General features: G+C 36.5%; 14 non-coding genes across 14 annotated transcripts; all 14 read right to left on the bottom strand.

Annotated features, from left to right (window-relative positions):
- Positions 1 to 1,223: 1,223 nt before the first annotated feature.
- On the bottom strand, positions 1,224 to 1,342 carry LOC136182231 (5S ribosomal RNA). The gene has a single exon (XR_010668549.1). It is a non-coding gene; the product is annotated as a 5S ribosomal RNA (ribosomal RNA).
- A 1,422-nt stretch (positions 1,343 to 2,764) lies between these two features.
- Positions 2,765 to 2,883, bottom strand: LOC136182042 (5S ribosomal RNA). The gene has a single exon (XR_010668360.1). It is a non-coding gene; the product is annotated as a 5S ribosomal RNA (ribosomal RNA).
- Positions 2,884 to 4,306: 1,423 nt separating this feature from the next.
- On the bottom strand, positions 4,307 to 4,425 carry LOC136182230 (5S ribosomal RNA). Its single transcript, XR_010668548.1, has one exon. It is a non-coding gene; the product is annotated as a 5S ribosomal RNA (ribosomal RNA).
- A 1,422-nt stretch (positions 4,426 to 5,847) lies between these two features.
- LOC136182229 (5S ribosomal RNA) lies at positions 5,848 to 5,966 on the bottom strand. The gene has a single exon (XR_010668547.1). It is a non-coding gene; the product is annotated as a 5S ribosomal RNA (ribosomal RNA).
- Positions 5,967 to 7,388: 1,422 nt separating this feature from the next.
- Positions 7,389 to 7,507, bottom strand: LOC136182228 (5S ribosomal RNA). Its single transcript, XR_010668546.1, has one exon. It is a non-coding gene; the product is annotated as a 5S ribosomal RNA (ribosomal RNA).
- A 1,423-nt stretch (positions 7,508 to 8,930) lies between these two features.
- Positions 8,931 to 9,049, bottom strand: LOC136182227 (5S ribosomal RNA). The gene has a single exon (XR_010668545.1). It is a non-coding gene; the product is annotated as a 5S ribosomal RNA (ribosomal RNA).
- Positions 9,050 to 10,472: 1,423 nt separating this feature from the next.
- On the bottom strand, positions 10,473 to 10,591 carry LOC136182226 (5S ribosomal RNA). Its single transcript, XR_010668544.1, has one exon. It is a non-coding gene; the product is annotated as a 5S ribosomal RNA (ribosomal RNA).
- Positions 10,592 to 12,013: 1,422 nt separating this feature from the next.
- On the bottom strand, positions 12,014 to 12,132 carry LOC136182224 (5S ribosomal RNA). Its single transcript, XR_010668542.1, has one exon. It is a non-coding gene; the product is annotated as a 5S ribosomal RNA (ribosomal RNA).
- Positions 12,133 to 13,555: 1,423 nt separating this feature from the next.
- Positions 13,556 to 13,674, bottom strand: LOC136182223 (5S ribosomal RNA). The gene has a single exon (XR_010668541.1). It is a non-coding gene; the product is annotated as a 5S ribosomal RNA (ribosomal RNA).
- A 1,422-nt stretch (positions 13,675 to 15,096) lies between these two features.
- On the bottom strand, positions 15,097 to 15,215 carry LOC136182222 (5S ribosomal RNA). Its single transcript, XR_010668540.1, has one exon. It is a non-coding gene; the product is annotated as a 5S ribosomal RNA (ribosomal RNA).
- Positions 15,216 to 16,637: 1,422 nt separating this feature from the next.
- Positions 16,638 to 16,756, bottom strand: LOC136181932 (5S ribosomal RNA). Its single transcript, XR_010668248.1, has one exon. It is a non-coding gene; the product is annotated as a 5S ribosomal RNA (ribosomal RNA).
- Positions 16,757 to 18,179: 1,423 nt separating this feature from the next.
- Positions 18,180 to 18,298, bottom strand: LOC136182221 (5S ribosomal RNA). Its single transcript, XR_010668539.1, has one exon. It is a non-coding gene; the product is annotated as a 5S ribosomal RNA (ribosomal RNA).
- Positions 18,299 to 19,720: 1,422 nt separating this feature from the next.
- On the bottom strand, positions 19,721 to 19,839 carry LOC136182220 (5S ribosomal RNA). Its single transcript, XR_010668538.1, has one exon. It is a non-coding gene; the product is annotated as a 5S ribosomal RNA (ribosomal RNA).
- Positions 19,840 to 21,262: 1,423 nt separating this feature from the next.
- On the bottom strand, positions 21,263 to 21,381 carry LOC136182219 (5S ribosomal RNA). The gene has a single exon (XR_010668537.1). It is a non-coding gene; the product is annotated as a 5S ribosomal RNA (ribosomal RNA).
- Between the last annotated feature and the right edge of the window lie 1,119 nt (positions 21,382 to 22,500).

Here is a 22,500-nt window from a genome sequence, read left to right as displayed (position 1 = left end):
TTGTTTTTAAGACTTGTTTCACGACTTGCGGGCAAACTGAACGTTCAAACGTCTGATAAACACATTGAACAAACCGATTCCGTGAAGATTAACTTCCCTCTTTCAAAACTGGCCTGGTTAGTACTTGGATGGGAGACCGCCTGGGAATCCCAGGTGCTGTAAGCTTTTAATACCTGCTTCAGCCAGCAGGGGGCGCTGTAACCTCCTGCTATGCACTGCAGTTCTTTTTTTATTTGTCTATCATTGCTTCTACTTTCCTACAAAGTAGCTTACACTGAATTTTGATTGGGGATCATCTATAGCATATATAGGGACTGATTGTAATAATTATGAATTTTCATATAATTAGTAAGTGTTCCTTTGTGATTCCTAATGGAGGATTGTTTTTTTTAATGATTAGTTACAATGGAGAATGTGAGGGGATCAAATATGTATGCCCCACAGGGTTATGATTTCTACATGAAACATTGCAATGGCTGATTTATTCATTTGTCATTCAAGATTACCTCAAAACAAGTAAGTGGTGATAAAAACATAATTTCGAGTTGTCCCTTATATCTTAATCAATCACTGCTTAGGCTACTATAATAATCCTAAATCTTGTGTGCCTTAATGCAACATTTAAACTTATTTCTGCTGTTCACTGTTCACAAGTTTGCAGTATTGAAAACCTTAATAAATCCACAGTAAAAGTGACGATGCAAAATGGTCAACTTCTGAAAAATCGTCAATTGATTCTGAAAAAATATTGATTGATAAGTAAGCATCACTTGTTTGCAGGTTTTTTTTAAATTCAATCTTAATAGTAATCATTTATAATAATTCCTGATTTGGTGTAAATGTTTATTATTGATGTGAAAACATTTATAATGATGGTGAATATTTCCAGTTGAATCAAATGTATAATATGGCTACCAGAGTGTTGTGGGGAAGTAAAGAGTAACCTAAGTACAAGTAATTAAAATATGTTAATGCAGTAGTCCTTACTTAAGTAGGCTACATGTACTTTTTGAATGTAAAACTGAACTTTGAAAACAGCCTCCAGAGAGCGTAATATGTATTAATACTCACTGAAAACATTGATGAAAATTGCAACAACAAAAAAAAAGAGAGGACAGACTGCCAAATAAAATCATGTTTCATTTTCCACTGGCCTGTTTCTCTCAGTCCTTTCTCCACTAGTGAGGCAACAGCGCCCTCTTCTGGCTAAAGGAGGTATTAAAAGCTTACAGCACCTGGTATTCCCAGGCGGTCTCCCATCCAAGTACTAACCAGGCCCGACCCTGCTTAGCTTCCGAGATCGGACGAGATCGGGCGTGTTCAGGGTGGTATGGCCGTAAGCGAATGAACAGGTTGTTAAAGGGTTATTTATACATACTTAGGTTTAAAGTAACACCTCGCCAAAATTAGAGCAAGTGACTATGACCTAGTTGATTTTATTACTTTTCTACTCAAACGTGTGGGCCTATGGATAGACTTACACTTAATCTTACTAGATTCAGCAATACTTTGACGCTGGGAGTTAACTAAAGACTTGCAGCTTGTTTTTAAGACTTGTTTCACGACTTGCGGGCAAACTGAACGTTCAAACGTCTGATAAACACATTGAACAAACCGATTCCGTGAAGATTAACTTCCCTCTTTCAAAACTGGCCTGGTTAGTACTTGGATGGGAGACCGCCTGGGAATCCCAGGTGCTGTAAGCTTTTAATACCTGCTTCAGCCAGCAGGGGGCGCTGTAACCTCCTGCTATGCACTGCAGTTCTTTTTTTATTTGTCTATCATTGCTTCTACTTTCCTACAAAGTAGCTTACACTGAATTTTGATTGGGGATCATCTATAGCATATATAGGGACTGATTGTAATAATTATGAATTTTCATATAATTAGTAAGTGTTCCTTTGTGATTCCTAATGGAGGATTGTTTTTTTTAATGATTAGTTACAATGGAGAATGTGAGGGGATCAAATATGTATGCCCCACAGGGTTATGATTTCTACATGAAACATTGCAATGGCTGATTTATTAATTTGTCATTCAAGATTACCTCAAAACAAGTAAGTGGTGATAAAAACATAATTTCGAGTTGTCCCTTATATCTTAATCAATCACTGCTTAGGCTACTATAATAATCCTAAATCTTGTGTGCCTTAATGCAACATTTAAACTTATTTCTGCTGTTCACTGTTCACAAGTTTGCAGTATTGAAAACCTTAATAAATCCACAGTAAAAGTGACGATGCAAAATGGTCAACTTCTGAAAAATCGTCAATTGATTCTGAAAAAATATTGATTGATAAGTAAGCATCACTTGTTTGCAGGTTTTTTTTAAATTCAATCTTAATAGTAATCATTTATAATAATTCCTGATTTGGTGTAAATGTTTATTATTGATGTGAAAACATTTATAATGATGGTGAATATTTCCAGTTGAATCAAATGTATAATATGGCTACCAGAGTGTTGTGGGGAAGTAAAGAGTAACCTAAGTACAAGTAATTAAAATATGTTAATGCAGTAGTCCTTACTTAAGTAGGCTACATGTACTTTTTGAATGTAAAACTGAACTTTGAAAACAGCCTCCAGAGAGCGTAATATGTATTAATACTCACTGAAAACATTGATGAAAATTGCAACAACAAAAAAAAAGAGAGGACAGACTGCCAAATAAAATCATGTTTCATTTTCCACTGGCCTGTTTCTCTCAGTCCTTTCTCCACTAGTGAGGCAACAGCGCCCTCTTCTGGCTAAAGGAGGTATTAAAAGCTTACAGCACCTGGTATTCCCAGGCGGTCTCCCATCCAAGTACTAACCAGGCCCGACCCTGCTTAGCTTCCGAGATCGGACGAGATCGGGTGTGTTCAGGGTGGTATGGCCGTAAGCGAATGAACAGGTTGTTAAAGGGTTATTTATACATACTTAGGTTTAAAGTAACACCTCGCCAAAATTAGAGCAAGTGACTATGACCTAGTTGATTTTATTACTTTTCTACTCAAACGTGTGGGCCTATGGATAGACTTACACTTAATCTTACTAGATTCAGCAATACTTTGACGCTGGGAGTTAACTAAAGACTTGCAGCTTGTTTTTAAGACTTGTTTCACGACTTGCGGGCAAACTGAACGTTCAAACGTCTGATAAACACATTGAACAAACCGATTCCGTGAAGATTAACTTCCCTCTTTCAAAACTGGCCTGGTTAGTACTTGGATGGGAGACCGCCTGGGAATCCCAGGTGCTGTAAGCTTTTAATACCTGCTTCAGCCAGCAGGGGGCGCTGTAACCTCCTGCTATGCACTGCAGTTCTTTTTTTATTTGTCTATCATTGCTTCTACTTTCCTACAAAGTAGCTTACACTGAATTTTGATTGGGGATCATCTATAGCATATATAGGGACTGATTGTAATAATTATGAATTTTCATATAATTAGTAAGTGTTCCTTTGTGATTCCTAATGGAGGATTGTTTTTTTTAATGATTAGTTACAATGGAGAATGTGAGGGGATCAAATATGTATGCCCCACAGGGTTATGATTTCTACATGAAACATTGCAATGGCTGATTTATTCATTTGTCATTCAAGATTACCTCAAAACAAGTAAGTGGTGATAAAAACATAATTTCGAGTTGTCCCTTATATCTTAATCAATCACTGCTTAGGCTACTATAATAATCCTAAATCTTGTGTGCCTTAATGCAACATTTAAACTTATTTCTGCTGTTCACTGTTCACAAGTTTGCAGTATTGAAAACCTTAATAAATCCACAGTAAAAGTGACGATGCAAAATGGTCAACTTCTGAAAAATCGTCAATTGATTCTGAAAAAATATTGATTGATAAGTAAGCATCACTTGTTTGCAGGTTTTTTTTAAATTCAATCTTAATAGTAATCATTTATAATAATTCCTGATTTGGTGTAAATGTTTATTATTGATGTGAAAACATTTATAATGATGGTGAATATTTCCAGTTGAATCAAATGTATAATATGGCTACCAGAGTGTTGTGGGGAAGTAAAGAGTAACCTAAGTACAAGTAATTAAAATATGTTAATGCAGTAGTCCTTACTTAAGTAGGCTACATGTACTTTTTGAATGTAAAACTGAACTTTGAAAACAGCCTCCAGAGAGCGTAATATGTATTAATACTCACTGAAAACATTGATGAAAATTGCAACAACAAAAAAAAAAGAGAGGACAGACTGCCAAATAAAATCATGTTTCATTTTCCACTGGCCTGTTTCTCTCAGTCCTTTCTCCACTAGTGAGGCAACAGCGCCCTCTTCTGGCTAAAGGAGGTATTAAAAGCTTACAGCACCTGGTATTCCCAGGCGGTCTCCCATCCAAGTACTAACCAGGCCCGACCCTGCTTAGCTTCCGAGATCGGACGAGATCGGGCGTGTTCAGGGTGGTATGGCCGTAAGCGAATGAACAGGTTGTTAAAGGGTTATTTATACATACTTAGGTTTAAAGTAACACCTCGCCAAAATTAGAGCAAGTGACTATGACCTAGTTGATTTTATTACTTTTCTACTCAAACGTGTGGGCCTATGGATAGACTTACACTTAATCTTACTAGATTCAGCAATACTTTGACGCTGGGAGTTAACTAAAGACTTGCAGCTTGTTTTTAAGACTTGTTTCACGACTTGCGGGCAAACTGAACGTTCAAACGTCTGATAAACACATTGAACAAACCGATTCCGTGAAGATTAACTTCCCTCTTTCAAAACTGGCCTGGTTAGTACTTGGATGGGAGACCGCCTGGGAATCCCAGGTGCTGTAAGCTTTTAATACCTGCTTCAGCCAGCAGGGGGCGCTGTAACCTCCTGCTATGCACTGCAGTTCTTTTTTTATTTGTCTATCATTGCTTCTACTTTCCTACAAAGTAGCTTACACTGAATTTTGATTGGGGATCATCTATAGCATATATAGGGACTGATTGTAATAATTATGAATTTTCATATAATTAGTAAGTGTTCCTTTGTGATTCCTAATGGAGGATTGTTTTTTTTAATGATTAGTTACAATGGAGAATGTGAGGGGATCAAATATGTATGCCCCACAGGGTTATGATTTCTACATGAAACATTGCAATGGCTGATTTATTCATTTGTCATTCAAGATTACCTCAAAACAAGTAAGTGGTGATAAAAACATAATTTCGAGTTGTCCCTTATATCTTAATCAATCACTGCTTAGGCTACTATAATAATCCTAAATCTTGTGTGCCTTAATGCAACATTTAAACTTATTTCTGCTGTTCACTGTTCACAAGTTTGCAGTATTGAAAACCTTAATAAATCCACAGTAAAAGTGACGATGCAAAATGGTCAACTTCTGAAAAATCGTCAATTGATTCTGAAAAAATATTGATTGATAAGTAAGCATCACTTGTTTGCAGGTTTTTTTTAAATTCAATCTTAATAGTAATCATTTATAATAATTCCTGATTTGGTGTAAATGTTTATTATTGATGTGAAAACATTTATAATGATGGTGAATATTTCCAGTTGAATCAAATGTATAATATGGCTACCAGAGTGTTGTGGGGAAGTAAAGAGTAACCTAAGTACAAGTAATTAAAATATGTTAATGCAGTAGTCCTTACTTAAGTAGGCTACATGTACTTTTTGAATGTAAAACTGAACTTTGAAAACAGCCTCCAGAGAGCGTAATATGTATTAATACTCACTGAAAACATTGATGAAAATTGCAACAACAAAAAAAAAGAGAGGACAGACTGCCAAATAAAATCATGTTTCATTTTCCACTGGCCTGTTTCTCTCAGTCCTTTCTCCACTAGTGAGGCAACAGCGCCCTCTTCTGGCTAAAGGAGGTATTAAAAGCTTACAGCACCTGGTATTCCCAGGCGGTCTCCCATCCAAGTACTAACCAGGCCCGACCCTGCTTAGCTTCCGAGATCGGACGAGATCGGGCGTGTTCAGGGTGGTATGGCCGTAAGCGAATGAACAGGTTGTTAAAGGGTTATTTATACATACTTAGGTTTAAAGTAACACCTCGCCAAAATTAGAGCAAGTGACTATGACCTAGTTGATTTTATTACTTTTCTACTCAAACGTGTGGGCCTATGGATAGACTTACACTTAATCTTACTAGATTCAGCAATACTTTGACGCTGGGAGTTAACTAAAGACTTGCAGCTTGTTTTTAAGACTTGTTTCACGACTTGCGGGCAAACTGAACGTTCAAACGTCTGATAAACACATTGAACAAACCGATTCCGTGAAGATTAACTTCCCTCTTTCAAAACTGGCCTGGTTAGTACTTGGATGGGAGACCGCCTGGGAATCCCAGGTGCTGTAAGCTTTTAATACCTGCTTCAGCCAGCAGGGGGCGCTGTAACCTCCTGCTATGCACTGCAGTTCTTTTTTTATTTGTCTATCATTGCTTCTACTTTCCTACAAAGTAGCTTACACTGAATTTTGATTGGGGATCATCTATAGCATATATAGGGACTGATTGTAATAATTATGAATTTTCATATAATTAGTAAGTGTTCCTTTGTGATTCCTAATGGAGGATTGTTTTTTTTAATGATTAGTTACAATGGAGAATGTGAGGGGATCAAATATGTATGCCCCACAGGGTTATGATTTCTACATGAAACATTGCAATGGCTGATTTATTAATTTGTCATTCAAGATTACCTCAAAACAAGTAAGTGGTGATAAAAACATAATTTCGAGTTGTCCCTTATATCTTAATCAATCACTGCTTAGGCTACTATAATAATCCTAAATCTTGTGTGCCTTAATGCAACATTTAAACTTATTTCTGCTGTTCACTGTTCACAAGTTTGCAGTATTGAAAACCTTAATAAATCCACAGTAAAAGTGACGATGCAAAATGGTCAACTTCTGAAAAATCGTCAATTGATTCTGAAAAAATATTGATTGATAAGTAAGCATCACTTGTTTGCAGGTTTTTTTTAAATTCAATCTTAATAGTAATCATTTATAATAATTCCTGATTTGGTGTAAATGTTTATTATTGATGTGAAAACATTTATAATGATGGTGAATATTTCCAGTTGAATCAAATGTATAATATGGCTACCAGAGTGTTGTGGGGAAGTAAAGAGTAACCTAAGTACAAGTAATTAAAATATGTTAATGCAGTAGTCCTTACTTAAGTAGGCTACATGTACTTTTTGAATGTAAAACTGAACTTTGAAAACAGCCTCCAGAGAGCGTAATATGTATTAATACTCACTGAAAACATTGATGAAAATTGCAACAACAAAAAAAAAGAGAGGACAGACTGCCAAATAAAATCATGTTTCATTTTCCACTGGCCTGTTTCTCTCAGTCCTTTCTCCACTAGTGAGGCAACAGCGCCCTCTTCTGGCTAAAGGAGGTATTAAAAGCTTACAGCACCTGGTATTCCCAGGCGGTCTCCCATCCAAGTACTAACCAGGCCCGACCCTGCTTAGCTTCCGAGATCGGACGAGATCGGGCGTGTTCAGGGTGGTATGGCCGTAAGCGAATGAACAGGTTGTTAAAGGGTTATTTATACATACTTAGGTTTAAAGTAACACCTCGCCAAAATTAGAGCAAGTGACTATGACCTAGTTGATTTTATTACTTTTCTACTCAAACGTGTGGGCCTATGGATAGACTTACACTTAATCTTACTAGATTCAGCAATACTTTGACGCTGGGAGTTAACTAAAGACTTGCAGCTTGTTTTTAAGACTTGTTTCACGACTTGCGGGCAAACTGAACGTTCAAACGTCTGATAAACACATTGAACAAACCGATTCCGTGAAGATTAACTTCCCTCTTTCAAAACTGGCCTGGTTAGTACTTGGATGGGAGACCGCCTGGGAATCCCAGGTGCTGTAAGCTTTTAATACCTGCTTCAGCCAGCAGGGGGCGCTGTAACCTCCTGCTATGCACTGCAGTTCTTTTTTTATTTGTCTATCATTGCTTCTACTTTCCTACAAAGTAGCTTACACTGAATTTTGATTGGGGATCATCTATAGCATATATAGGGACTGATTGTAATAATTATGAATTTTCATATAATTAGTAAGTGTTCCTTTGTGATTCCTAATGGAGGATTGTTTTTTTTAATGATTAGTTACAATGGAGAATGTGAGGGGATCAAATATGTATGCCCCACAGGGTTATGATTTCTACATGAAACATTGCAATGGCTGATTTATTAATTTGTCATTCAAGATTACCTCAAAACAAGTAAGTGGTGATAAAAACATAATTTCGAGTTGTCCCTTATATCTTAATCAATCACTGCTTAGGCTACTATAATAATCCTAAATCTTGTGTGCCTTAATGCAACATTTAAACTTATTTCTGCTGTTCACTGTTCACAAGTTTGCAGTATTGAAAACCTTAATAAATCCACAGTAAAAGTGACGATGCAAAATGGTCAACTTCTGAAAAATCGTCAATTGATTCTGAAAAAATATTGATTGATAAGTAAGCATCACTTGTTTGCAGGTTTTTTTTAAATTCAATCTTAATAGTAATCATTTATAATAATTCCTGATTTGGTGTAAATGTTTATTATTGATGTGAAAACATTTATAATGATGGTGAATATTTCCAGTTGAATCAAATGTATAATATGGCTACCAGAGTGTTGTGGGGAAGTAAAGAGTAACCTAAGTACAAGTAATTAAAATATGTTAATGCAGTAGTCCTTACTTAAGTAGGCTACATGTACTTTTTGAATGTAAAACTGAACTTTGAAAACAGCCTCCAGAGAGCGTAATATGTATTAATACTCACTGAAAACATTGATGAAAATTGCAACAACAAAAAAAAAAGAGAGGACAGACTGCCAAATAAAATCATGTTTCATTTTCCACTGGCCTGTTTCTCTCAGTCCTTTCTCCACTAGTGAGGCAACAGCGCCCTCTTCTGGCTAAAGGAGGTATTAAAAGCTTACAGCACCTGGTATTCCCAGGCGGTCTCCCATCCAAGTACTAACCAGGCCCGACCCTGCTTAGCTTCCGAGATCGGACGAGATCGGGCGTGTTCAGGGTGGTATGGCCGTAAGCGAATGAACAGGTTGTTAAAGGGTTATTTATACATACTTAGGTTTAAAGTAACACCTCGCCAAAATTAGAGCAAGTGACTATGACCTAGTTGATTTTATTACTTTTCTACTCAAACGTGTGGGCCTATGGATAGACTTACACTTAATCTTACTAGATTCAGCAATACTTTGACGCTGGGAGTTAACTAAAGACTTGCAGCTTGTTTTTAAGACTTGTTTCACGACTTGCGGGCAAACTGAACGTTCAAACGTCTGATAAACACATTGAACAAACCGATTCCGTGAAGATTAACTTCCCTCTTTCAAAACTGGCCTGGTTAGTACTTGGATGGGAGACCGCCTGGGAATCCCAGGTGCTGTAAGCTTTTAATACCTGCTTCAGCCAGCAGGGGGCGCTGTAACCTCCTGCTATGCACTGCAGTTCTTTTTTTATTTGTCTATCATTGCTTCTACTTTCCTACAAAGTAGCTTACACTGAATTTTGATTGGGGATCATCTATAGCATATATAGGGACTGATTGTAATAATTATGAATTTTCATATAATTAGTAAGTGTTCCTTTGTGATTCCTAATGGAGGATTGTTTTTTTTAATGATTAGTTACAATGGAGAATGTGAGGGGATCAAATATGTATGCCCCACAGGGTTATGATTTCTACATGAAACATTGCAATGGCTGATTTATTCATTTGTCATTCAAGATTACCTCAAAACAAGTAAGTGGTGATAAAAACATAATTTCGAGTTGTCCCTTATATCTTAATCAATCACTGCTTAGGCTACTATAATAATCCTAAATCTTGTGTGCCTTAATGCAACATTTAAACTTATTTCTGCTGTTCACTGTTCACAAGTTTGCAGTATTGAAAACCTTAATAAATCCACAGTAAAAGTGACGATGCAAAATGGTCAACTTCTGAAAAATCGTCAATTGATTCTGAAAAAATATTGATTGATAAGTAAGCATCACTTGTTTGCAGGTTTTTTTTAAATTCAATCTTAATAGTAATCATTTATAATAATTCCTGATTTGGTGTAAATGTTTATTATTGATGTGAAAACATTTATAATGATGGTGAATATTTCCAGTTGAATCAAATGTATAATATGGCTACCAGAGTGTTGTGGGGAAGTAAAGAGTAACCTAAGTACAAGTAATTAAAATATGTTAATGCAGTAGTCCTTACTTAAGTAGGCTACATGTACTTTTTGAATGTAAAACTGAACTTTGAAAACAGCCTCCAGAGAGCGTAATATGTATTAATACTCACTGAAAACATTGATGAAAATTGCAACAACAAAAAAAAAAGAGAGGACAGACTGCCAAATAAAATCATGTTTCATTTTCCACTGGCCTGTTTCTCTCAGTCCTTTCTCCACTAGTGAGGCAACAGCGCCCTCTTCTGGCTAAAGGAGGTATTAAAAGCTTACAGCACCTGGTATTCCCAGGCGGTCTCCCATCCAAGTACTAACCAGGCCCGACCCTGCTTAGCTTCCGAGATCGGACGAGATCGGGCGTGTTCAGGGTGGTATGGCCGTAAGCGAATGAACAGGTTGTTAAAGGGTTATTTATACATACTTAGGTTTAAAGTAACACCTCGCCAAAATTAGAGCAAGTGACTATGACCTAGTTGATTTTATTACTTTTCTACTCAAACGTGTGGGCCTATGGATAGACTTACACTTAATCTTACTAGATTCAGCAATACTTTGACGCTGGGAGTTAACTAAAGACTTGCAGCTTGTTTTTAAGACTTGTTTCACGACTTGCGGGCAAACTGAACGTTCAAACGTCTGATAAACACATTGAACAAACCGATTCCGTGAAGATTAACTTCCCTCTTTCAAAACTGGCCTGGTTAGTACTTGGATGGGAGACCGCCTGGGAATCCCAGGTGCTGTAAGCTTTTAATACCTGCTTCAGCCAGCAGGGGGCGCTGTAACCTCCTGCTATGCACTGCAGTTCTTTTTTTATTTGTCTATCATTGCTTCTACTTTCCTACAAAGTAGCTTACACTGAATTTTGATTGGGGATCATCTATAGCATATATAGGGACTGATTGTAATAATTATGAATTTTCATATAATTAGTAAGTGTTCCTTTGTGATTCCTAATGGAGGATTGTTTTTTTTAATGATTAGTTACAATGGAGAATGTGAGGGGATCAAATATGTATGCCCCACAGGGTTATGATTTCTACATGAAACATTGCAATGGCTGATTTATTCATTTGTCATTCAAGATTACCTCAAAACAAGTAAGTGGTGATAAAAACATAATTTCGAGTTGTCCCTTATATCTTAATCAATCACTGCTTAGGCTACTATAATAATCCTAAATCTTGTGTGCCTTAATGCAACATTTAAACTTATTTCTGCTGTTCACTGTTCACAAGTTTGCAGTATTGAAAACCTTAATAAATCCACAGTAAAAGTGACGATGCAAAATGGTCAACTTCTGAAAAATCGTCAATTGATTCTGAAAAAATATTGATTGATAAGTAAGCATCACTTGTTTGCAGGTTTTTTTTAAATTCAATCTTAATAGTAATCATTTATAATAATTCCTGATTTGGTGTAAATGTTTATTATTGATGTGAAAACATTTATAATGATGGTGAATATTTCCAGTTGAATCAAATGTATAATATGGCTACCAGAGTGTTGTGGGGAAGTAAAGAGTAACCTAAGTACAAGTAATTAAAATATGTTAATGCAGTAGTCCTTACTTAAGTAGGCTACATGTACTTTTTGAATGTAAAACTGAACTTTGAAAACAGCCTCCAGAGAGCGTAATATGTATTAATACTCACTGAAAACATTGATGAAAATTGCAACAACAAAAAAAAAGAGAGGACAGACTGCCAAATAAAATCATGTTTCATTTTCCACTGGCCTGTTTCTCTCAGTCCTTTCTCCACTAGTGAGGCAACAGCGCCCTCTTCTGGCTAAAGGAGGTATTAAAAGCTTACAGCACCTGGTATTCCCAGGCGGTCTCCCATCCAAGTACTAACCAGGCCCGACCCTGCTTAGCTTCCGAGATCGGACGAGATCGGGCGTGTTCAGGGTGGTATGGCCGTAAGCGAATGAACAGGTTGTTAAAGGGTTATTTATACATACTTAGGTTTAAAGTAACACCTCGCCAAAATTAGAGCAAGTGACTATGACCTAGTTGATTTTATTACTTTTCTACTCAAACGTGTGGGCCTATGGATAGACTTACACTTAATCTTACTAGATTCAGCAATACTTTGACGCTGGGAGTTAACTAAAGACTTGCAGCTTGTTTTTAAGACTTGTTTCACGACTTGCGGGCAAACTGAACGTTCAAACGTCTGATAAACACATTGAACAAACCGATTCCGTGAAGATTAACTTCCCTCTTTCAAAACTGGCCTGGTTAGTACTTGGATGGGAGACCGCCTGGGAATCCCAGGTGCTGTAAGCTTTTAATACCTGCTTCAGCCAGCAGGGGGCGCTGTAACCTCCTGCTATGCACTGCAGTTCTTTTTTTATTTGTCTATCATTGCTTCTACTTTCCTACAAAGTAGCTTACACTGAATTTTGATTGGGGATCATCTATAGCATATATAGGGACTGATTGTAATAATTATGAATTTTCATATAATTAGTAAGTGTTCCTTTGTGATTCCTAATGGAGGATTGTTTTTTTTAATGATTAGTTACAATGGAGAATGTGAGGGGATCAAATATGTATGCCCCACAGGGTTATGATTTCTACATGAAACATTGCAATGGCTGATTTATTAATTTGTCATTCAAGATTACCTCAAAACAAGTAAGTGGTGATAAAAACATAATTTCGAGTTGTCCCTTATATCTTAATCAATCACTGCTTAGGCTACTATAATAATCCTAAATCTTGTGTGCCTTAATGCAACATTTAAACTTATTTCTGCTGTTCACTGTTCACAAGTTTGCAGTATTGAAAACCTTAATAAATCCACAGTAAAAGTGACGATGCAAAATGGTCAACTTCTGAAAAATCGTCAATTGATTCTGAAAAAATATTGATTGATAAGTAAGCATCACTTGTTTGCAGGTTTTTTTTAAATTCAATCTTAATAGTAATCATTTATAATAATTCCTGATTTGGTGTAAATGTTTATTATTGATGTGAAAACATTTATAATGATGGTGAATATTTCCAGTTGAATCAAATGTATAATATGGCTACCAGAGTGTTGTGGGGAAGTAAAGAGTAACCTAAGTACAAGTAATTAAAATATGTTAATGCAGTAGTCCTTACTTAAGTAGGCTACATGTACTTTTTGAATGTAAAACTGAACTTTGAAAACAGCCTCCAGAGAGCGTAATATGTATTAATACTCACTGAAAACATTGATGAAAATTGCAACAACAAAAAAAAAAGAGAGGACAGACTGCCAAATAAAATCATGTTTCATTTTCCACTGGCCTGTTTCTCTCAGTCCTTTCTCCACTAGTGAGGCAACAGCGCCCTCTTCTGGCTAAAGGAGGTATTAAAAGCTTACAGCACCTGGTATTCCCAGGCGGTCTCCCATCCAAGTACTAACCAGGCCCGACCCTGCTTAGCTTCCGAGATCGGACGAGATCGGGCGTGTTCAGGGTGGTATGGCCGTAAGCGAATGAACAGGTTGTTAAAGGGTTATTTATACATACTTAGGTTTAAAGTAACACCTCGCCAAAATTAGAGCAAGTGACTATGACCTAGTTGATTTTATTACTTTTCTACTCAAACGTGTGGGCCTATGGATAGACTTACACTTAATCTTACTAGATTCAGCAATACTTTGACGCTGGGAGTTAACTAAAGACTTGCAGCTTGTTTTTAAGACTTGTTTCACGACTTGCGGGCAAACTGAACGTTCAAACGTCTGATAAACACATTGAACAAACCGATTCCGTGAAGATTAACTTCCCTCTTTCAAAACTGGCCTGGTTAGTACTTGGATGGGAGACCGCCTGGGAATCCCAGGTGCTGTAAGCTTTTAATACCTGCTTCAGCCAGCAGGGGGCGCTGTAACCTCCTGCTATGCACTGCAGTTCTTTTTTTATTTGTCTATCATTGCTTCTACTTTCCTACAAAGTAGCTTACACTGAATTTTGATTGGGGATCATCTATAGCATATATAGGGACTGATTGTAATAATTATGAATTTTCATATAATTAGTAAGTGTTCCTTTGTGATTCCTAATGGAGGATTGTTTTTTTTAATGATTAGTTACAATGGAGAATGTGAGGGGATCAAATATGTATGCCCCACAGGGTTATGATTTCTACATGAAACATTGCAATGGCTGATTTATTCATTTGTCATTCAAGATTACCTCAAAACAAGTAAGTGGTGATAAAAACATAATTTCGAGTTGTCCCTTATATCTTAATCAATCACTGCTTAGGCTACTATAATAATCCTAAATCTTGTGTGCCTTAATGCAACATTTAAACTTATTTCTGCTGTTCACTGTTCACAAGTTTGCAGTATTGAAAACCTTAATAAATCCACAGTAAAAGTGACGATGCAAAATGGTCAACTTCTGAAAAATCGTCAATTGATTCTGAAAAAATATTGATTGATAAGTAAGCATCACTTGTTTGCAGGTTTTTTTTAAATTCAATCTTAATAGTAATCATTTATAATAATTCCTGATTTGGTGTAAATGTTTATTATTGATGTGAAAACATTTATAATGATGGTGAATATTTCCAGTTGAATCAAATGTATAATATGGCTACCAGAGTGTTGTGGGGAAGTAAAGAGTAACCTAAGTACAAGTAATTAAAATATGTTAATGCAGTAGTCCTTACTTAAGTAGGCTACATGTACTTTTTGAATGTAAAACTGAACTTTGAAAACAGCCTCCAGAGAGCGTAATATGTATTAATACTCACTGAAAACATTGATGAAAATTGCAACAACAAAAAAAAAGAGAGGACAGACTGCCAAATAAAATCATGTTTCATTTTCCACTGGCCTGTTTCTCTCAGTCCTTTCTCCACTAGTGAGGCAACAGCGCCCTCTTCTGGCTAAAGGAGGTATTAAAAGCTTACAGCACCTGGTATTCCCAGGCGGTCTCCCATCCAAGTACTAACCAGGCCCGACCCTGCTTAGCTTCCGAGATCGGACGAGATCGGGCGTGTTCAGGGTGGTATGGCCGTAAGCGAATGAACAGGTTGTTAAAGGGTTATTTATACATACTTAGGTTTAAAGTAACACCTCGCCAAAATTAGAGCAAGTGACTATGACCTAGTTGATTTTATTACTTTTCTACTCAAACGTGTGGGCCTATGGATAGACTTACACTTAATCTTACTAGATTCAGCAATACTTTGACGCTGGGAGTTAACTAAAGACTTGCAGCTTGTTTTTAAGACTTGTTTCACGACTTGCGGGCAAACTGAACGTTCAAACGTCTGATAAACACATTGAACAAACCGATTCCGTGAAGATTAACTTCCCTCTTTCAAAACTGGCCTGGTTAGTACTTGGATGGGAGACCGCCTGGGAATCCCAGGTGCTGTAAGCTTTTAATACCTGCTTCAGCCAGCAGGGGGCGCTGTAACCTCCTGCTATGCACTGCAGTTCTTTTTTTATTTGTCTATCATTGCTTCTACTTTCCTACAAAGTAGCTTACACTGAATTTTGATTGGGGATCATCTATAGCATATATAGGGACTGATTGTAATAATTATGAATTTTCATATAATTAGTAAGTGTTCCTTTGTGATTCCTAATGGAGGATTGTTTTTTTTAATGATTAGTTACAATGGAGAATGTGAGGGGATCAAATATGTATGCCCCACAGGGTTATGATTTCTACATGAAACATTGCAATGGCTGATTTATTCATTTGTCATTCAAGATTACCTCAAAACAAGTAAGTGGTGATAAAAACATAATTTCGAGTTGTCCCTTATATCTTAATCAATCACTGCTTAGGCTACTATAATAATCCTAAATCTTGTGTGCCTTAATGCAACATTTAAACTTATTTCTGCTGTTCACTGTTCACAAGTTTGCAGTATTGAAAACCTTAATAAATCCACAGTAAAAGTGACGATGCAAAATGGTCAACTTCTGAAAAATCGTCAATTGATTCTGAAAAAATATTGATTGATAAGTAAGCATCACTTGTTTGCAGGTTTTTTTTAAATTCAATCTTAATAGTAATCATTTATAATAATTCCTGATTTGGTGTAAATGTTTATTATTGATGTGAAAACATTTATAATGATGGTGAATATTTCCAGTTGAATCAAATGTATAATATGGCTACCAGAGTGTTGTGGGGAAGTAAAGAGTAACCTAAGTACAAGTAATTAAAATATGTTAATGCAGTAGTCCTTACTTAAGTAGGCTACATGTACTTTTTGAATGTAAAACTGAACTTTGAAAACAGCCTCCAGAGAGCGTAATATGTATTAATACTCACTGAAAACATTGATGAAAATTGCAACAACAAAAAAAAAGAGAGGACAGACTGCCAAATAAAATCATGTTTCATTTTCCACTGGCCTGTTTCTCTCAGTCCTTTCTCCACTAGTGAGGCAACAGCGCCCTCTTCTGGCTAAAGGAGGTATTAAAAGCTTACAGCACCTGGTATTCCCAGGCGGTCTCCCATCCAAGTACTAACCAGGCCCGACCCTGCTTAGCTTCCGAGATCGGACGAGATCGGGTGTGTTCAGGGTGGTATGGCCGTAAGCGAATGAACAGGTTGTTAAAGGGTTATTTATACATACTTAGGTTTAAAGTAACACCTCGCCAAAATTAGAGCAAGTGACTATGACCTAGTTGATTTTATTACTTTTCTACTCAAACGTGTGGGCCTATGGATAGACTTACACTTAATCTTACTAGATTCAGCAATACTTTGACGCTGGGAGTTAACTAAAGACTTGCAGCTTGTTTTTAAGACTTGTTTCACGACTTGCGGGCAAACTGAACGTTCAAACGTCTGATAAACACATTGAACAAACCGATTCCGTGAAGATTAACTTCCCTCTTTCAAAACTGGCCTGGTTAGTACTTGGATGGGAGACCGCCTGGGAATCCCAGGTGCTGTAAGCTTTTAATACCTGCTTCAGCCAGCAGGGGGCGCTGTAACCTCCTGCTATGCACTGCAGTTCTTTTTTTATTTGTCTATCATTGCTTCTACTTTCCTACAAAGTAGCTTACACTGAATTTTGATTGGGGATCATCTATAGCATATATAGGGACTGATTGTAATAATTATGAATTTTCATATAATTAGTAAGTGTTCCTTTGTGATTCCTAATGGAGGATTGTTTTTTTTAATGATTAGTTACAATGGAGAATGTGAGGGGATCAAATATGTATGCCCCACAGGGTTATGATTTCTACATGAAACATTGCAATGGCTGATTTATTCATTTGTCATTCAAGATTACCTCAAAACAAGTAAGTGGTGATAAAAACATAATTTCGAGTTGTCCCTTATATCTTAATCAATCACTGCTTAGGCTACTATAATAATCCTAAATCTTGTGTGCCTTAATGCAACATTTAAACTTATTTCTGCTGTTCACTGTTCACAAGTTTGCAGTATTGAAAACCTTAATAAATCCACAGTAAAAGTGACGATGCAAAATGGTCAACTTCTGAAAAATCGTCAATTGATTCTGAAAAAATATTGATTGATAAGTAAGCATCACTTGTTTGCAGGTTTTTTTTAAATTCAATCTTAATAGTAATCATTTATAATAATTCCTGATTTGGTGTAAATGTTTATTATTGATGTGAAAACATTTATAATGATGGTGAATATTTCCAGTTGAATCAAATGTATAATATGGCTACCAGAGTGTTGTGGGGAAGTAAAGAGTAACCTAAGTACAAGTAATTAAAATATGTTAATGCAGTAGTCCTTACTTAAGTAGGCTACATGTACTTTTTGAATGTAAAACTGAACTTTGAAAACAGCCTCCAGAGAGCGTAATATGTATTAATACTCACTGAAAACATTGATGAAAATTGCAACAACAAAAAAAAAAGAGAGGACAGACTGCCAAATAAAATCATGTTTCATTTTCCACTGGCCTGTTTCTCTCAGTCCTTTCTCCACTAGTGAGGCAACAGCGCCCTCTTCTGGCTAAAGGAGGTATTAAAAGCTTACAGCACCTGGTATTCCCAGGCGGTCTCCCATCCAAGTACTAACCAGGCCCGACCCTGCTTAGCTTCCGAGATCGGACGAGATCGGGCGTGTTCAGGGTGGTATGGCCGTAAGCGAATGAACAGGTTGTTAAAGGGTTATTTATACATACTTAGGTTTAAAGTAACACCTCGCCAAAATTAGAGCAAGTGACTATGACCTAGTTGATTTTATTACTTTTCTACTCAAACGTGTGGGCCTATGGATAGACTTACACTTAATCTTACTAGATTCAGCAATACTTTGACGCTGGGAGTTAACTAAAGACTTGCAGCTTGTTTTTAAGACTTGTTTCACGACTTGCGGGCAAACTGAACGTTCAAACGTCTGATAAACACATTGAACAAACCGATTCCGTGAAGATTAACTTCCCTCTTTCAAAACTGGCCTGGTTAGTACTTGGATGGGAGACCGCCTGGGAATCCCAGGTGCTGTAAGCTTTTAATACCTGCTTCAGCCAGCAGGGGGCGCTGTAACCTCCTGCTATGCACTGCAGTTCTTTTTTTATTTGTCTATCATTGCTTCTACTTTCCTACAAAGTAGCTTACACTGAATTTTGATTGGGGATCATCTATAGCATATATAGGGACTGATTGTAATAATTATGAATTTTCATATAATTAGTAAGTGTTCCTTTGTGATTCCTAATGGAGGATTGTTTTTTTTAATGATTAGTTACAATGGAGAATGTGAGGGGATCAAATATGTATGCCCCACAGGGTTATGATTTCTACATGAAACATTGCAATGGCTGATTTATTCATTTGTCATTCAAGATTACCTCAAAACAAGTAAGTGGTGATAAAAACATAATTTCGAGTTGTCCCTTATATCTTAATCAATCACTGCTTAGGCTACTATAATAATCCTAAATCTTGTGTGCCTTAATGCAACATTTAAACTTATTTCTGCTGTTCACTGTTCACAAGTTTGCAGTATTGAAAACCTTAATAAATCCACAGTAAAAGTGACGATGCAAAATGGTCAACTTCTGAAAAATCGTCAATTGATTCTGAAAAAATATTGATTGATAAGTAAGCATCACTTGTTTGCAGGTTTTTTTTAAATTCAATCTTAATAGTAATCATTTATAATAATTCCTGATTTGGTGTAAATGTTTATTATTGATGTGAAAACATTTATAATGATGGTGAATATTTCCAGTTGAATCAAATGTATAATATGGCTACCAGAGTGTTGTGGGGAAGTAAAGAGTAACCTAAGTACAAGTAATTAAAATATGTTAATGCAGTAGTCCTTACTTAAGTAGGCTACATGTACTTTTTGAATGTAAAACTGAACTTTGAAAACAGCCTCCAGAGAGCGTAATATGTATTAATACTCACTGAAAACATTGATGAAAATTGCAACAACAAAAAAAAAGAGAGGACAGACTGCCAAATAAAATCATGTTTCATTTTCCACTGGCCTGTTTCTCTCAGTCCTTTCTCCACTAGTGAGGCAACAGCGCCCTCTTCTGGCTAAAGGAGGTATTAAAAGCTTACAGCACCTGGTATTCCCAGGCGGTCTCCCATCCAAGTACTAACCAGGCCCGACCCTGCTTAGCTTCCGAGATCGGACGAGATCGGGCGTGTTCAGGGTGGTATGGCCGTAAGCGAATGAACAGGTTGTTAAAGGGTTATTTATACATACTTAGGTTTAAAGTAACACCTCGCCAAAATTAGAGCAAGTGACTATGACCTAGTTGATTTTATTACTTTTCTACTCAAACGTGTGGGCCTATGGATAGACTTACACTTAATCTTACTAGATTCAGCAATACTTTGACGCTGGGAGTTAACTAAAGACTTGCAGCTTGTTTTTAAGACTTGTTTCACGACTTGCGGGCAAACTGAACGTTCAAACGTCTGATAAACACATTGAACAAACCGATTCCGTGAAGATTAACTTCCCTCTTTCAAAACTGGCCTGGTTAGTACTTGGATGGGAGACCGCCTGGGAATCCCAGGTGCTGTAAGCTTTTAATACCTGCTTCAGCCAGCAGGGGGCGCTGTAACCTCCTGCTATGCACTGCAGTTCTTTTTTTATTTGTCTATCATTGCTTCTACTTTCCTACAAAGTAGCTTACACTGAATTTTGATTGGGGATCATCTATAGCATATATAGGGACTGATTGTAATAATTATGAATTTTCATATAATTAGTAAGTGTTCCTTTGTGATTCCTAATGGAGGATTGTTTTTTTTAATGATTAGTTACAATGGAGAATGTGAGGGGATCAAATATGTATGCCCCACAGGGTTATGATTTCTACATGAAACATTGCAATGGCTGATTTATTAATTTGTCATTCAAGATTACCTCAAAACAAGTAAGTGGTGATAAAAACATAATTTCGAGTTGTCCCTTATATCTTAATCAATCACTGCTTAGGCTACTATAATAATCCTAAATCTTGTGTGCCTTAATGCAACATTTAAACTTATTTCTGCTGTTCACTGTTCACAAGTTTGCAGTATTGAAAACCTTAATAAATCCACAGTAAAAGTGACGATGCAAAATGGTCAACTTCTGAAAAATCGTCAATTGATTCTGAAAAAATATTGATTGATAAGTAAGCATCACTTGTTTGCAGGTTTTTTTTAAATTCAATCTTAATAGTAATCATTTATAATAATTCCTGATTTGGTGTAAATGTTTATTATTGATGTGAAAACATTTATAATGATGGTGAATATTTCCAGTTGAATCAAATGTATAATATGGCTACCAGAGTGTTGTGGGGAAGTAAAGAGTAACCTAAGTACAAGTAATTAAAATATGTTAATGCAGTAGTCCTTACTTAAGTAGGCTACATGTACTTTTTGAATGTAAAACTGAACTTTGAAAACAGCCTCCAGAGAGCGTAATATGTATTAATACTCACTGAAAACATTGATGAAAATTGCAACAACAAAAAAAAAAGAGAGGACAGACTGCCAAATAAAATCATGTTTCATTTTCCACTGGCCTGTTTCTCTCAGTCCTTTCTCCACTAGTGAGGCAACAGCGCCCTCTTCTGGCTAAAGGAGGTATTAAAAGCTTACAGCACCTGGTATTCCCAGGCGGTCTCCCATCCAAGTACTAACCAGGCCCGACCCTGCTTAGCTTCCGAGATCGGACGAGATCGGGCGTGTTCAGGGTGGTATGGCCGTAAGCGAATGAACAGGTTGTTAAAGGGTTATTTATACATACTTAGGTTTAAAGTAACACCTCGCCAAAATTAGAGCAAGTGACTATGACCTAGTTGATTTTATTACTTTTCTACTCAAACGTGTGGGCCTATGGATAGACTTACACTTAATCTTACTAGATTCAGCAATACTTTGACGCTGGGAGTTAACTAAAGACTTGCAGCTTGTTTTTAAGACTTGTTTCACGACTTGCGGGCAAACTGAACGTTCAAACGTCTGATAAACACATTGAACAAACCGATTCCGTGAAGATTAACTTCCCTCTTTCAAAACTGGCCTGGTTAGTACTTGGATGGGAGACCGCCTGGGAATCCCAGGTGCTGTAAGCTTTTAATACCTGCTTCAGCCAGCAGGGGGCGCTGTAACCTCCTGCTATGCACTGCAGTTCTTTTTTTATTTGTCTATCATTGCTTCTACTTTCCTACAAAGTAGCTTACACTGAATTTTGATTGGGGATCATCTATAGCATATATAGGGACTGATTGTAATAATTATGAATTTTCATATAATTAGTAAGTGTTCCTTTGTGATTCCTAATGGAGGATTGTTTTTTTTAATGATTAGTTACAATGGAGAATGTGAGGGGATCAAATATGTATGCCCCACAGGGTTATGATTTCTACATGAAACATTGCAATGGCTGATTTATTCATTTGTCATTCAAGATTACCTCAAAACAAGTAAGTGGTGATAAAAACATAATTTCGAGTTGTCCCTTATATCTTAATCAATCACTGCTTAGGCTACTATAATAATCCTAAATCTTGTGTGCCTTAATGCAACATTTAAACTTATTTCTGCTGTTCACTGTTCACAAGTTTGCAGTATTGAAAACCTTAATAAATCCACAGTAAAAGTGACGATGCAAAATGGTCAACTTCTGAAAAATCGTCAATTGATTCTGAAAAAATATTGATTGATAAGTAAGCATCACTTGTTTGCAGGTTTTTTTTAAATTCAATCTTAATAGTAATCATTTATAATAATTCCTGATTTGGTGTAAATGTTTATTATTGATGTGAAAACATTTATAATGATGGTGAATATTTCCAGTTGAATCAAATGTATAATATGGCTACCAGAG

Source organism: Labrus bergylta, chromosome 13, assembly GCF_963930695.1.
Source record: "Labrus bergylta chromosome 13, fLabBer1.1, whole genome shotgun sequence".
NCBI lineage: Eukaryota > Metazoa > Chordata > Actinopteri > Labriformes > Labridae > Labrus > Labrus bergylta.
The sequence above is the reverse complement of the archived record's forward strand: the minus strand, read 5'-3'. Positions and strand labels throughout refer to the sequence as shown.